Source organism: Hibiscus syriacus, unplaced genomic scaffold (assembly GCF_006381635.1).
Source record: "Hibiscus syriacus cultivar Baekdansim isolate YM2019G1 unplaced genomic scaffold, ASM638163v2 tig00001195_pilon, whole genome shotgun sequence".
Classification (NCBI taxonomy): domain Eukaryota; kingdom Viridiplantae; phylum Streptophyta; class Magnoliopsida; order Malvales; family Malvaceae; genus Hibiscus; species Hibiscus syriacus.
The window spans coordinates 10,153-15,228 of NW_024061848.1; positions in this window are offsets into that span (position 1 = coordinate 10,153).

Consider the following 5,076-nt stretch of genomic DNA (forward strand, 5'->3'; position numbering starts at 1 on the left):
ATTCATGGACTTGACTTGGAAGCATAGGCGCCAATATGATTTTCTTTCATTGATGTTGGAAAGAATACTTGTTAGAAAATCCGTCATGGGTAGTCTTCTTGTCAAACTGCCAAGGGTGTCCTAGTATAAGGTGGTTTGCACTCATGGGCACCACGTCACAAAGGACATCATCACTGTATCTTCCAATGGAGAAAGGTACAACAACTTGTTTGGTTACCTTGGCTTCACCCACATCGTTGAGCCATTGAAGTTTGTAAGGATGAGGATGCTTGGAAGTCTTGATACCCAACTTTTCCACCATGTGAGTACTTGCTACGTTTGTACAACTTCCTCCATCAATGATCACCACACAAACTTTATCTCCCACGTGACATCTTGTATGGAAGATATTCTCTTTTTGTTCATCCTCTTGAATTTGAATGTTCAAAGTTCTTTTGACTACAAAGATGTTGGATGGAAGAGACATGTTAGCAAACAAGGAAAAATGAAATGTGTGTAGGACCTTACCAGAATGTACTCTCACAAAGCCTCATGAGTCACTCCAAGGAAACTTGAATGTCACTCAATCCGCTCGTGTTTGCACTCTAGGACTTTAATGGCGTTTACTTGTCCTCTTCTGATCTCACACACTCTCCAGCCTTTTTCCTCTCGATTCTCTTGTCTCAAGTTCTAGATAACTTTACTCAATACTATATCAAGTAAATTTTACTTGTTTGGCGTCGGCTGCAGAAAGGTTAGTAGGAAAGGAAATAAAACAAATATAATGAAAGGGTTTCTTAGAAATAGAAAGAAAAGAAAAAAATGGGTTACTTACACAAGTCACTTTACAGCCTTCTATCACCACAATCAATTTAAACGGCTTACTTGACTTGCTTGGTGATGAGAATTGTTGATGAGTGCTTCAACTTCTTTTTTTTCTTTTCTTTTCTTTTCTTTTCTTCTTTTTGAGTGTTGGATTTTTCTTTCTTTTGAGTGCTTCACTTTGTTTCCTGATTTTTCTTGATTTCTTTGACTTTGCACTTCTTTTTATATTTTTCTTTTTATTGTTGTTGTACGTTGCTTTCTTCCACCAATAGCTCTGATTATCGCTTGATGTAAGGCTTCTGATGCCACTTGATGTATGGCACTTGTACCTTAACAAATTGATTGTGGATCTAGGAAGGAAGCAAACAACCTGCACAAGTGAATGGCTCAAAAGAGATGGTTAAGGTAGTAAACGTATGGGTGAAATAGGTAGGCTATTTAAATAATAAATGATGGAAGCGGAAGATGGTTAACTTGGCTATGGTTATGGTGATGAAACAAAAGGGATGGTAGTGAGGATAGTATCTTGAAGAAGTCTCAAAGAAGAACCAATGTTATAGAGAGCAAAGACCCAGACTTTATATTGCTTCTTTAAGGGGTGATGTTAAGGACTTTGACCCACTAGTTATAAGAACTAGGAACCAGAAGTATCAAGGTGAAAAGAAAGGGGTTGATGACATCAGTATTAAAAATACTTGATAAGTCGATAAAAGCCACCAGGACTTAAGGAAGAGAATAATCTCACTTATATTAATCAAAATGGTCTGATTACAAATGAAATATGATGGCCTATTTATAGTTTTCAAAGGGTTTAGGTCGAATAAACACTTGATGGTTCGGCCAAGGTTGAAACCCCTTTGAAAATACATGATTTTTGATGAAAATACATGATTTAAATGAAGATACATGCTCTTGGCCGAATGGTTATGTGTTGGTTCGGCCCTAAGGAAGATTTGAATGCATTTAGAAGTTATTTGGGCGCCAAAATGAAGAGGAAAGAGTCTTTGGACGAATAGGAAGCATCCCTTGGTGTTTTGACGCCAAATTGATGTCACATGGAGTGCACATGCTTGAATGATGCACATGGAAGCCTACTTGAATGCACATGGGTGATCTAGGGAGCCTTGTGGTGCAGCCTTGTTCATGGGATGATGGCTGGTCATGTGATCCATCTTGGGCATGCATGTGTCTCCTCCTAACTAGCTTGAATGTGGAGCTAGCTTAGCAAGCATGGGGCTGTTTATGAACAAGCTTCCTAGTCGAGTCCTTGTGAGCTTCATAACAACATGTTCAGCTACATTCAGCTACCATTGATATCATTTTTGACAACTCAGCTCCAAATAGTCCAACTAGCTGAGTTTAGCTAGCCTTGAGCTCCTCCAGCTAAATTGAGCTTTCCTTAGTGTTCCATGAGCTGCCATGTTCCTTGTGAGCTGTTTGTGAGATGCATTTGATGTCCAAATAATCCACCAAGCTACCCCAACGTGTTCCATGATCCAATGTACCTACATGTGCAAGGAAACAAGGTAAGTCCATGGCATTGAGCTGATATAAGCTAAATACCTTGCTACCATGCATGAATATGGTAATGTGAGCTATGATTGAAGGTCATGAGCTAAATATATTATCTTATAATATGTATGAGCTAATGCATAAAGCCTAAGTGCTAAATTAATGCGTAGGAGCTGATAAAATGAATGATAATTATGTTGCCTTGATGTATATGTGATAATCATGCTTAAATGAATGCAAGACTAATATAGCATACTTAACATGCTTGAAATAACATTGTGGATATATGTTGTATGCATGAATATCATTTAACATGGTATTCATAATAAATGATAAATAGAAACATGTAATAATAATATCTAAAGAAATGATATGTAATCATAGCATATATTCGAATGATATGAAGGACATGATCAACTAGGCATAGGATGAAATTATTATGATAATTTATACTAACATGTTAATGCATGCTTATGATAGAATAGAATGTATGAATGATATAATATAAGAGAGGGTAAGGAAGAACTCCCTTAGAAACAGCTTTGAATAACATACATGGTGTGTTCAAGTCATGGAGAAAGTTGGAGCTAGTTTGGATCGTATCACTTACCCTAGCCGAAGAGTAGGTGCTCACCTGAGAGGAGTGTTTGTCACACCCAAAAATTTATTTGAATTTTTTTAAAATTTAATTAATTATTTTTCTAGACTAAACTGTAATTTTTTTTAAAACTTCTGGGCTATAAATTTGAAAGTTTTGTAAATTAGGGACCAGTCTTGTAATTTTCCCATACTTTCCTGAAAATAAAAATAATAAAGGGGGAGATAAGGAGCTGCTGGCAAGGCTTGAACCCGTGACCTAGGGTATGGCCGGCCATGCCTCTACCGACCGACTTATATCACTATTTGGGTTTAAAATATTAAAATACATATTTTAATCATTTTATTTTTTGGTTTTAATACCTAGAACTAGAACCCTATTTCCCCTCATGTTGTGAACCATATCTAACCCCCTAAACCCCCAAATTATTTACCTTAACCCCCAAACATCGACCACCACAATTCACCACCCCGCCCGACGTCGTGGTGCATCGTCGACACCATCTTAAGTGTTGGGTCATCGCGAAGCAAACCCATCCATTCACTCGTCGTAATACCTAACCGTCTGCCATCTAGGAGTGTTTAAATCTCCGCCAAAACCCCTCTTCCTCCTCCTCAGATAAATGAATTTTTCGATAGCTCCAGTCACCAATGTACCTCATCCATCATCGCTGTTTTGTTTGTCCGCCATAAGTAAGCCTCTGAACGTTTTTATTAAGGTTAACCATTATGATTTTTGATTGATGTTTGAGTTATGTAGTGTTGTAATTATTGTTGGATGTCATTGGAGTGCTCGGTTGTTGTCCCTTACCCCTGTCACCACCGTAAGCGTCGCCAAGCGCCGTCGGTGTGTGGCGGGCTCATTATAATACCCCAAATATCAGGTCAGTGACCATATTGAAAAGATTTAGAATTTAAGGATCTATTTGAAAATTGATAAAAGATAAGAAATGATTTGGAATAATGTTTAAGACCAATTAGTAACAATGGATGAATATAGAGGGCTTTTTGGTCTTTTAGAGGAAAATGAATTTAAATTTCATTTTTTCCTTTGGTATAGTATTAAAGGAAAGGGAAAGGCGAAAGCTAAGTCATAAAAGCAATCCATCTTTTTCTTCTCCTTCTCGTGGAAAAGCCCTCCTCCATAGCTAAAGGTGAGTTTTTAAATTACTAGTTTATTCCTTCATTTTTGGTTGGTTTTTGAAGCATTGAGTATAATAGAAGCTTAAGGAAGAATTAAATGGGATCAAAACTAAGTTATGGATGTGATAATAGAGATTGAAGAAAATGGGTTTTTGAGTGATATGTTGTAATATGAGGGTTTATGGATGTTTTATGGTAGATTTGACTTGTCATAGAGGTAAATGAGAGATTAGAAGCATTGGATATGATTAAAAACACATTAGGAAAAGTGGTGTGATTGTTAGAATTTAATGTTCTTGGAAGTTGTTAGATGTTTTAAGAAACAAAATAAAGGAAAGTTAGTATAGATAGTTAAAAAAGAGTTTCATAGTATGTGTAAGGTGTTTATATAACGAAATTGACCCTATTTGAGTGAAAATCGGGTTTAAAACTGGAAATTCTGGGCAAGGGTATCGGTACTGATAAAACAATACCTATACTATAGGCTAAAATGGGATGAATTAGCTGAGTAGTATCGATATTGATTCAATCAGTATCGATACCAATAAGGTAGTATCGATACCATGGTAAGGGTATCGATACCAACCAACATCGAATCTAAATTTGGTATCGATACCGGAAGGAGGTATCGATACCATAGTATTGTAGTATCGATACCATGGTAAGGGTATCGATACCAGAAAACATCGAACCTAAATTTGGTATCGATACCGAAAGGGGGTATTGGTACCATAGTATAGAAGTATCAGTACCAGGGTAGCAGTATCGATACTATGGAGCCATAAATGTTAAAAATAGGCTGATATTGGTATAGAAAGTTAATGATATTTTCTTTTAAGTATTGTTTAAGTATAATGGTTAGGAAATATTCTAACATTGGGTATGATACATGTTTTAATGGATGTTTGAGTAGATTGGAACCAAACTCCTGAAACAAGCAAAACAAAGGGCAAAGGCAAAGTACCGGAGTAATCAGCCTTACGTTTTGGATACATAGCGAGGAAAGTCAGGTGAGTGCAT